This window comes from Austrofundulus limnaeus, unplaced genomic scaffold (assembly GCF_001266775.1).
Source record: "Austrofundulus limnaeus strain Quisiro unplaced genomic scaffold, Austrofundulus_limnaeus-1.0 Scaffold22, whole genome shotgun sequence".
In the NCBI taxonomy this organism is placed as follows: domain Eukaryota; kingdom Metazoa; phylum Chordata; class Actinopteri; order Cyprinodontiformes; family Rivulidae; genus Austrofundulus; species Austrofundulus limnaeus.
In genome coordinates, this window is record NW_013952424.1 from 2,062,665 (window position 1) to 2,074,176 (window position 11,512).

At 38.5% G+C, this 11,512-nt stretch overlaps 2 long non-coding RNA genes across 4 annotated transcripts in view; one reads left to right on the forward strand and one right to left on the reverse strand.

Moving 5' to 3' along the window:
* LOC106514769 (uncharacterized) overlaps positions 1 to 11,512 on the reverse strand; it is a 176,271-nt gene that overhangs the window by 97,662 nt on the left and 67,097 nt on the right. The window contains exons 3-4 of one of the 2 annotated variants that reach the window (XR_001309924.1): positions 8,706 to 8,823; positions 8,606 to 8,624 (exon numbers count right to left, since the gene is read on the reverse strand). The exons of the other annotated variant lie outside the window; for it this stretch is intronic. This is a non-coding gene — a long non-coding RNA (uncharacterized LOC106514769). Of the gene's footprint in view, positions 1 to 8,605; positions 8,625 to 8,705; positions 8,824 to 11,512 lie in introns of those variants that run through there. 2 annotated transcript variants of the gene reach the window in all.
* LOC106514768 (uncharacterized) overlaps positions 8,412 to 11,512 on the forward strand; it is a 13,113-nt gene continuing 10,012 nt past the window's right edge. The window contains exons 1-3 of one of the 2 annotated variants that reach the window (XR_001309923.1): positions 8,412 to 8,585; positions 8,666 to 8,817; positions 9,389 to 9,576. This is a non-coding gene — a long non-coding RNA (uncharacterized LOC106514768). Of the gene's footprint in view, positions 8,586 to 8,665; positions 8,818 to 9,388; positions 9,648 to 11,512 lie in introns of those variants that run through there. The other variant, XR_001309922.1, reaches the window with a different exon arrangement.

Sequence of the window (11,512 nt, forward strand, 5' to 3'; positions counted from 1 at the left end):
GTGTGTGTGTGTGTGTGTGTGTGTGTGTGTGTGTGTGTGTGTGTGTAATTGAGTGGTGAACCTGCTGACATCAGCTTCCGGCATTCTTATGGGGATTTAAAATCTTTATTGACCTGTGAAGGTGAGCGTTTTAATGACCTGTCGTAGGCAAGAGGGGTAGAGCTTGTGGTTGATGTGGTAAACAAGTTGCACCCTTAATTGAGACAAGCAATGCATGTCGGGTCAGGAGAAGTGCACTGATATGTTTTGAGTTAGAAACATTTTCTGATTTGTATGTTAAAGACGTGGGTTTATGAATGATCTGTGACAACTTAAGAAATTTTGGATGGCAAATAAGAATATAAATAAATATGTTACAATTGACTCGGGGGRAAAAAACACAACCCCCTTTGATTTTTCTTTTTCTTACTTTCAATCCCCCAAAGGGAAGCACAACACAATTTTCCTCAACGGGCAGTAAACACCAAACTGTCAGCCTGGATTTGCAATTTCACCAAACAAACCTCTATCTTCACAAAACCCCTATTAGGCCCAATCAATGCCAACAAACTGACACACGTAGATGAATCTGTTAGAAAATCCCTTAGCTAGGAGAATGGGCAAAGCACAGAGTGCACTCACATTCCTAAGGAGCTATCTGTCATTATGAAACTGATGATATACAAACATAATATAATTTTCTAGAGCTCACCATGCATGGAAAAATCATTTCTCAAGAAGCCAAAAGGGCAAAAATAACCTTTTTTTCTTTTATAATTTTAAACTTTCAATAACTTATAAAGAAAACGCGTGCATGTAGAAAAGAATCACAGCTGAACCAAAGATGTTCTGAACAATCTAAAGTAAACCCGAGATTTGAAAGACTATTGAAACACACCGCAGGTGTTTCACTTTTTAAGATTCTTATCAGCTCAGCTTTGCCCAGACAAACAGTGCAATAGATATCAATGAGTCCTTCATGCGTTAGTGCTGGTTCTGTGGCTTTAGTAGGTCAAGACGAGCTGAGCACAGCAGGATGTTATGAGCGCTGTGGGAAGAGTGCAAAGTAACAGAAAAGGTCTGAGGAAGGGCAGCTTTTGATTAAGACCTTTCCACTACAATGCTTATTTGGGATTTCCACCTGCAGACTGGTGCTTTAATACACCAAGGTCACAAGTATTGACAACCCTGTTAGGTTTTTTTTTATTTTTGCTCTGGGTCAGACACAGCAGTAGATGAAACGTAACACACAGCGCTGGTAGTTTCTCAAAAAAAAAAAACACTCAACTAAAGGGCTTTACCTGGTGGTGGTTGAGTTGTGTTTGTGTGGGATGGTYATTGAAAAGTTTCAGCATTGCTGAGGAATAAGTAAGCAAATAAACATATATATCACTTTAATATGAATAACGAGGTTCAAACTATTCCAGTGCTTTAGAGAGTCTCCTTTTCATTACACGTGTATCGTATTATCAAAATTTTTCCATCTGATTCAAGGTGCAATCATAAAATATTCAAAGGCAGATGGAGGAAAAGCTCTTTTTATTTGAGAAATTACTTTAGTAAAAAGACCCAAATTAGTACCACGCATCGTTTTGACAGAGCAGGTATCTCATCATTTGTCTGTATTCTAAATGAAGGCTCTTTAAAGTATGTCAATTTTTTAATCACCCACCACCAATAGTGAAGGTGGAGCGATAATATGTTTGAATGTGCAAAACGTAGTGTAGTAGCTGAGACTAACCTCCAACACATAATTAGAGTGCAAAATCTTTGTTTATATAAGTTTTTAATCACATGAATAATTTACTGGTTCAGCTAACGTGCTGCTGGACTGTTTTATGTGAATGTATTGCATCTAACTGACAGTAAAACAGATCTATGACACAGTTTCCTCATATATTCTCTGAGTGTGTGACAGGACGGGGTGATTCTGGCCCTGATTTGCTAACAGATGATACCTGAACCACTCTTCAGCAGAGCCCAGGCACTGATACCCAGCCAGGCTTCAGCAGCGCGGGCTGATGGACCACCCCATGGGAATACGAGTGGCTGCCCATGCATGGCAAGCAAGAGGGACAGAACAAGGAAGCAAAAGAAAGAAAGAAAGAAAGAAACAGCTGAATATAACGGGGAATGAGGAGAGCAGAGGAATCAGAGGAGTAAAGAAAAAGCAGTACTGTAGTGAAAGTGAGGGGCCTCACATGTAAGACGAGATATTGCTTGTTACCATACAGCTCATGTTAGAAAGTTAAAAAGCAGAGGTATTGTAAAAAATAAACAGCTAAATTTAAGATGGTAAATGTGAAATTGTAAAAAAGTGTATTTTTTACTACATTATCTGACCTCTTCAAATCAAGTCAACCAAAGCTTGAATTTAATTTATAAAGCTGAGCAGGTAATTGATTTCCTCCTGGCATTGAGTTAAGTGAYGTGATGTGGGAGGATGCAGGACAAGTGTGGTGGAATCCAAGGGTTTAGTGAGGATATCAGCTATAGGAATGTTTTGCAGTGGCCTTAGTCCAGGAGATGTTTACCTTCAATCTCCAGCAGAGCTACTCCAGCATATCAGAGACTGGGCACGGTGAGTATTTCCTGGCTTGCACGGCTGATGCACTGGCACAGATCTTCCACATTAAGGTAGTATAGATAGAACACTGCCAACCTGCTGGTTTAAGCTCTGCTTTCTGGTCTTTCCCCAAAATAAGTGAAGCTGCTGCAGAACAAAATGTTGACAAAGACCACAAGTGAGCTCACATCAAGCATGTTTTACAGTAACTGCACTAGGTGGAGTGAAGGCTCTTTAATTGATTTTTTATGGTCTTAGTCCCACCTGCAGTATTTATCAGACATGGCCATCAGCTGTAGAACAGGCTCTTTGAAAACTGCTGAAAGTATTGCCAGTTTTCTGTTAATTAAATTTTCTGCTTCCCTGATGATGCTGCAGTCATGATTTTGTGTTATTTTTATTTTATTTTTTGTCTCTTGACACCTTAAAGTATGTAATATAAAATACAACCCAATAAATCTGGTGCACTTGTCCAACTCTACCAAACCAAGGGACTGGCCAGTTGGGAAACCAAACATTTGAGTGTAACAGATATTTTCTTGGGTTGTATTCACACCTGATCTACTCAACTGGGGAAAAAAGTTGCAACATTTCTTTACATTTCCAGCTGGWGTGATTCTCTTTCACACTGCACTTTATTAAACAAACTAAACCCTGTTTACCCCCTCGCCTGTGGATGCGCTGCACCGAGAACCACTGAAGGAAATGACGCGATAACCTTTAAAGAAGCGAGCGCAACTTCCTTCTTCACGAAATGTAAATAAATAGAGTGATTTTATTGGGTGTCAAATTTCTCTTTTGTTTTTGTAAAATGTGCCAAACAATCTTCAACAATGGGCYCAGCATGAGTGGAAAATGAGGCAGAACATGGAAGATGTTGTTTTTCACACAAGGCGGCTGAGACGGCTCTGTATGTGGCGGCGTGCACTGAGTAGGGCTGCATTCAGCTTCATAGCAGAGATGTCTATCTTATACAGATGTACAGCAAGGTACGGTATATGAGTAACTGCTATTACTACTTAGAATGCTCTGTGTTATAATCCGCTTCCTGCTTTGGAGCAGTCTCTGGTCCGCTTGGCATTCACATATGCATTTGAATTGCACCAGAGTGGAGCTGCTGTAAAAAAGCACCGCCTATAGCTCCTCCCTGGAGTTCAGTCTACAGCCGAGCTCCCGCCCTACAGAGCACACCCTCCTTCGAAGTATTGTGGTGAAGACGTGCTGAAGTGGGAGTGTCAGAAACGGTAGGAAGTTCTTAAAGAGACAGAAGCCAATTTCAAAGCATTTAGATAGGCTGTAATATAAAGTCTAACTTATTTTGCCATATACAGCTTTTTCATAACAACTGAAGGTAACTTGATTGTGGTATAGAATTTTACTATGTGCCTGGAAAATCCATAATAGCCTCCTTCAAATGAATATACTTTGAAAAGATTTAACTCCCTTCTTACCATGTCGGAACTCTAGATTCCATCATATCAAAAGCTCTACAAGCAGACAATTGGAAATGTGTTTGGAACTGGGCCTGATCAAGAAACTGTAGAGATCATGGCTCTACTGTGGTGTGGCCTGCAGCTAAAAGTGCAAACTAACAAGGGTTGAGACAAAGACATGACAGGAAGTGTTAAAGAGCTCATCAGATGGAAACATTTTGTTAAAAAAGTGAGGCACAAATCATTCTCATCTACCCTTGTGTCGAAAGGAAGCAATAAGRCTAAACTAACTGGTGAGTAAACAGCATGGATTACACTGGATAATGTTAACATTTCTCACAACTGATGGAAACATTTGTTTTATCTTAGGGAGAGATCAAATCAGTCTCAAACCAAATTTATGCAAAACCACAACTGAATGAATCTTTCTGAAATATCTGCATCTTTTCATCCTCAATGTTTTCCAAAGACAACTCAAACTAACAACCAGGCAGTTAAAAAAAAATAAAGTATTCTAATTTACAAGAAACTTTGACAAACAAGTTTAACTTTTAAAATTAAAAAAAACAGTCATGGATTTGCTTTGTATTTTCAAACATTTTTTTTTATCCGCAGGAATTTCATATCAGAAACCATTCGATCTAGTCGTCAGCACACATTTACAAGGACAGAAAGAAATGACTTCAAACACAAATTAACATCAATGTTTCTACAAAGCAGAAAAGCCAACATATGGCCTCGACTTTCAGTGTTCTGAATAAATATTTCAACAGAAAAAATGCTTTTGAAGGGTGATAACAAGGATGGAAGAACATTCTTTGCTGCCCGTGTCGCAAGCAAATATGCAACGGGAAGAGATAAATTCTAGTCTTGGAAATACAGTTTACTTTTTTAAGAGCAAGAATCCTGCAGGGTTTCCATGTATTTAAGTTGTTTAAGATATAAACCAGGGGTCTGTATTGTGGGGTTCTGCAGTAGATCTTTGTAGAATTGACCAAAACAAAACACAATATAAGTAGCAAAGCATAGCCTGTTGGCCAGTTCATTCATTTAATGTTCAAGCTTGTAGTAGCTTGTAATAAATTTATCATTTTTAAAGCATTTGATGATGGGCCAGCCTGTGGCATAGGCACTATAGGCATATGCTAAAAGTGCCATCCATTTAGGAGGTGCCAAATATGAGGAACAAAAAATAAATATTTTACAACATTTTATCAGCGTATTATGGAAGCCGAGAATAGATGTTTTCCACATATCATTTTTCCCATGTTTTTCTCGGCATAACACATCTTATCTGCTTACTGTGTTATTTGTCACAAAATAATGAGCGTTTTCTCAAGATAAGTTATTTTTGTCCTCTTGTGCATCATCTGGTAACCATGAAGACAGCCTGCTGGTCCCGTCAGCTGGTCATCAATGAAGTTTACTATATCAGCAGGATTATTAAAGTAAGTGTAAACGCCGGTTGAGGTGCAGCCYGGTCAGCCATCTCCTTAAATGACCGGGGCTGATATGAATGTTACCTGTACAAGACAAACAAATTGCAATTTCAGCCTGTTTTAGTCCTCGACAGAAGTAAAGTCTGATGCGTTGATCAATGCCAGGTTCTCCATGATCAGGCATTTTCAGGTTGAGTTTGTCCTTGGCAAGGTTTTAAAAACACTGAGAAACTGATCGTGAGCATTCACAAAAAGGTAATCGTGTTGTTATATTGAGAAAACAGTTGTCGTTATTTCATGATAACGGCATAATTAAGTAGTTATCTCAAGAAAACCATGGGGGAAAAAGGTGAAAAACACCTGCTATCGGCCTCCATAGAGTATAGATGATTTAGTCTGTAGAAAAATCACTGATTACTCAGGTTTATGAAGGTAACTTGAAGATTAACTAACACATTTTATGTTTGTTATAACACAGAAATGTAAATGTAATATTAGACTACTCTGAGATGTGTGCATCCTTTTTTCCATTTCCCAATTTTTCATTTGTCAGAATTAGAAGGAGGCATAGAAGGACACAGAAGGAGACAGACAGAGAAGAATGAGCTGACATTTTGATTAAGGTAGCAACAAATTTTATCTGCACTTTCAAAATGTCTCCACTGTATTTCCCACTGGACATTTGAGGTTAGACAGGACGTGTTTTTTCCGTCCCAACTTCAGCTGTCAGGCATTGATCCAGCCTAGATTACACATCAGTTGCAGCCACATTTCCCAGCAAAGCCGAGCGTTATAAATCATGCAGCAGCCGACGTATGAAGACTGCATCACAGGGGMAGATTTGTTATGTTCGTAATGGTGGATTTTAATGTAGGATTTAAAGCCATGTAAAGGTCAATAKCATCCAAAGTATGGCGCAGAGATTCTATTGACCTTGAGTAAATATCAACTTGACAGGAAATATTCAAAATGTTGGTACTTGTCTGATTCTAGTTTACTGAAAGACAGTGATAAATCGGTCAAYGGTATGTTAGCAGTGACAGTTCTGTAAACTGAATATAATGTCCTACATGCTAATATTTCCAGGCCAAGTTAACATCCATTTTCTCAAACAAACAGCTTATGCTATGTCAGGCTCTGGAGCAGACCAATACAAGATTGCAGAGAATGAAAACAGGAAGTGGGAGCCTGCAAATGGGACAGCTCTTCATTTAAATCCTCTGTGCCTCAACCAGGAACGAGGTTTTTGTCTTATTGACAGACCCATCTTCTATCATCTGATTTATATGAAAAGGCCTTTCACTTCACAAACCAGTTTCCAGGCATCCCCAGGTGCCTATTCAAACTGAGCTAAAGCAAGTAGGACAAGTATGAGCTGAATAATCATCTCTACTAAGGGAAGCAAAAATCCAGCTGGGCGTTGTGTTTCTCCTGTATCTGACGAAGAAAAAAAAATGAGGGCACAAATTTGATTCGGATTCATTTTCTCCACATGCACATAAACAACTTCCGCACTGAGCTGCACACAAGTGGCAAATCCTTTTGCGTTAGCATGGTACAGGTTGTAGACTACAATCCTGTGTTTTATCTGCAGAGACATTTTGAATTAAAATGGAGGTTTGTGTGTATACGGACACAAACAAACATGTTGGTACTCTTCCACAATGATCAAAACACACAACTGATGTGAGTGACCGAAAGGCTCCAGTTTTGTCTCGTCAGTCACAGAAACGTTGGGGCTTGTCAACATGCATTTTGGTGAATTCATATTTTTTGTTTTTCTGTCATTTGAGGAGCCCTCTTGGGTCTTCTTCCATAGTGCCCATTGTGATTTAAAATGTGACTGATGGGAGAATCAGAAAGTGACATACCTTGACCTCTGGTTTCAGCATGAATGGTTTGAATAGCTTCTTTTTTTCCTACCATCTGCACAGTTCATTTAATCAACCTGGGGTTTCATTTCTTATGCAGCCACATTCTGGAAGGTTGGCTACAGTCCCATGAACCTTCAGGATTTTAATATTGTTGGCAGCTGTGGTCAGAGGGACACAAGGCTGCCTGGAGATGGTCTTGTAGCCTTTACCTTTACTATGGATATATTTTTTCTGAATTCCTCAGGCAGTTTTGCTTTCTTTGATTCATGTTTGGTGTTGTGTCAATGTTTGTTCTCTTTGGTTAGCACCGGTGCTTCAAAGCAAGAAGGTCCATCCCCAGTTCAAACCTGAAGAGTTTTAATGTTCTCTTCATGCTTGCGTGGGTTTTCTCTGGGTACTTTAGTTTCCTCCCACAGACCAAAAACATCAGGCCCAGGCTTCCCTCACAAAAGAGATCTGTGATCTCAATCGGATATGTCTGGATACATAAAGGTTTATAAATAAAAGCTTAAAGATATTTGTGGTCCAGATTAGGTTGAAATACTGACTAATGTAGAGCAGGGGTGTCAAAGTCATTTTCACCAAGGACCACGAGTATTATTGTTGCCCTCAAAGGCCCAGTTGTAATAAACTTCAATGCTTCGTGTTTAACTTCAACTAAACACAAAACATCACAATCCTTGTGTCGYTGCTGCAGCTGAACTCCACTAACAAACAACAACTGAACTCTACMTGCTATTTCACACAGAGTTTTAMCACATCTTATAAACACTGACAAGTAATATGTGACTAAATGTGAACTAAAYGAATMATACAGAAATACTATYAAAAGTAAAAGTAAGAGAGTTTCACTCACTRTTGCTACCGCTTAGAATTCTGAACTTAATACTGTTATAATTGAACYCAAAAATAGTACTCAAATTCAAGCAAAGACTGAAAAGGATACTGGACACAGAGTGTATAAAGGTAAGATGATTTATTTACAGTGGAGGGAATGGGGATAGGAGTCCTGGAAGGGAAAGGGAGATTATTAGTAAATGAGGTTTGGAGGGTATTGATGGTGAGTATTAATAATAATATCTTTCTCTCTTACAGATAATCGTCGAGGAGGCAGACCCAGAGGAGGAGGTGGAGGTGATCCGRSAGGTTTGTGTTCCACAATWTTGAGAGACTTGTTGTTTTGCAGATGACTCTGGAGGAGCAAGAGTGGCAGGACGGAGGACGGAGCTTTAACCAGGGATGATTCCAGAGTGGTGGTAATCAAGGAGATTGTCCACTGATCCAGGATCTACAGGTAAGTCACGGGGKGGGGGGGGGGGGGGGGTGTTGATTCCTTGGAAACACAGATGAAAAAACATAATAAATATCTTTAAGGTTCTCAGAGGTAACCCACAGTAGACTGTCTCAACAGTACCGAAGTGACTGAATGATCTCACGCAGACGCTTAAGTACCAGGTGGACTCATCAACAGAAGTTGGAACAAGTGGTTAATTGGAAGCTCCGCCTCTGCCACTCTGAATCTGCAAGTAAGTCTAAAAAAAACAACAAACACCAATATCCACAAATACATCTTTGAAGCTCTCGCGGGCCACATAAAATACTGTGGCGGGCCACATTATGCCTGCAGGCCTTCACTTTGACATGTGTGTCATAGAAGTCAAAAGCTTCTTAAAGGGTACCAACAAATACATTCTTTCTATTTCAGCACATCTTGATAAAATAAACAAAAAATCATTTATTTTTTATCTTTTTGTTTACTTTTTCACAKTCTAAAGGCAAGCCAATATAATTAGATAGTTGCTTTTAAATGAATTAGTTTTTATGAGAAATGGCATTTAATTAGTATTTTTATGTGGGTAAATATTTCTGTTTAGTTGTTTATTTTAGTTTTAGTCGGGAAATGAAATGTATTGCAGTGGCCAAGGGAGACTTCCTGTTCACCCTCATGCAAAGATGACCTGGTGTCTTCCCTATACTTTTATAACTGTAGACTGTTGCTCACCGAAAGATATACCCTCTGGTATGAACCTGAGAGGATGAGAAAGTTCATCTCCTCAATGCCCAGTTTAAATCTGACACACTCTCTTTGCCTTGCAGGGTGAGGAGGAGAGTTTTTCCCTCCTCTTCCCAGAGGGAGATGGGCGAGCGCTATGCTCACAGCATATAAGAGGATCACACGGCAGTGATGAGGACTTGGCCATTTCATGGCAACTCTCTGCTGTGACAGATGGGCAGTGTGCTATTGCCATAGCCTGAAGTTGAAAAAAACCCAAGCTGCTTACTGAGTGAGTGAGATGAATGGGAAAAGAAGGTGGGCGGAGCTTCACTCAGAAAACAAAAACAAAAACAAAAACAAAAAAAAAAAAAAACAAGCATGGAAATAATGAGACACAAAGAGCAAGACGCATGAAGAAAGTCATAAATACTCTAGTTTGATAAGGACGGCTTTATTTTGAAAAAGTGTACTTTAAAGAAAGAGTGAGATGGCAACACATCGTGACAAGAACAGTTGCAAAAGAGAAACAAAAAGAGATAGTGCAAATTACTGATGCATGAGACCAGAGAGGGAAATATATCTAATCTTAGCCAGTGTGGTTAGAAACCACACCAACAGTGTTAAATTAGTTTCCCACAGGGAACTCATCTGTTGCTACCACAGAGAAACTCTTGAACACAGTTCAAATAAAATAAATGATTTACTCTCTAACTAATATTAAATTTTCTATTTTAAAACATGGTTGTTAATGCAGATTAAGTTGCCAAGTTAAGTTTTTCAGTGCAAAAACACCTCGTGCTTGGGGATTTTACACTTTTATCTTTGGTGTATAACAACATATGTAACATTTAAACAAACTGGCTGTAACTATTCATTGCATAAGATGATCTTAGTCTAAAATTCTAGCATAAAAGGCGGCCTTTAATTATGCAAGTAGACGGATGTACTAAAATAGATGTTACTGAATATTTTGCATGAACTTCCCAACTTCTTGGCTTTTTACTGCTTAAATGAAAATAATTCTCTCAGACAAAATTAATTTTCGCCTTTTTGTTTCGTGATAAATGCTGCCCGACACCTCGCAACTTCCCTYTGTGTCCCTACAGCACTTTGTTTCATGGTTGGCATTTAGATAAATGCCTTCAGGTTCATCCAAGTCTAACTCTGATACAGCTGAATGCACCCAAACAGCCAAACTTTAGAAGTTGTTTTTTTACAGCTAATATTCTTCTCTTGCCTTGGGTTTATTTTCTCCTAAGAGATCAGCGTAGAGAAAAATTACATATTATGTGTTTAGTGTAATTATCAAAATGAGAAACAAATATGTTGTAAATCCCTGTAAACTTCAGGTGATAACTTTTTTTTAACCAACACAGACATCTAAAGAATAAAAGCCAACAAAGAAAATGAATTCACAAAAGTAGTCAGGTATCTGAGGAAAATCTCAAAGCTTGTAAATACTTCAAATTAACTGCTACAAAAGGTATTTATGTGCTAAGTTAATGGGATTGAAAAAAATATTGAATTATTCAAGTGTCTAAGGTACTTATTTTCACTTTGACTTCCAAACTTTTCAGTTTATCCACAATATAAAAGAAGTGGATCTCTGCAGCCTTGTCTGGTTGAAGTAAACATTTGCTGCTAAAAAGCTAATTAAACAAAGGCATAATGAGAGCCCAAACAGCCGCAATAACAATTGTCCAATCTGTGTCTTCTTATGACTTCTGGTTTTATCTCTTGTAACAATTAATCAAATGGTAATGATTTTTAAATTTCAATTAATTTACAACCCACACTGGGCCCTCAGAACAGAGCTTTGGGAAATGCAGCTTTTTTCTTGTAACTTTAGGGCATGTATTGTGGAAATAAACAGTATTATGAGAATACAACCAGAGTATAGGGACTAATAAGTTAAGAGAAATAATTACAATTCTTTATGTTTTAACTAGTTTTAGTAGAACTTGTTAGAAGTGAAGCAACAAGTGTCACAAGAGCAACACAAACAACTTAAAGAGTAACTTACCCCAAAATTAACTTTTTTAGCTGATAAACTGTCTAGAATGTGACTAAAATGTTATATAGTACTGTTTCTGTGCTAATTTTGATGTTTTAGTGTGTATTTGTTCAAATCTGTGATATTTGGTCAAAAAACGTCTTTTTGCTGCGCATACGGGTAGAGCAGTGGTTCTGCAGGCTAATTTGCATGTTGGTTAACGGCTCTCCGC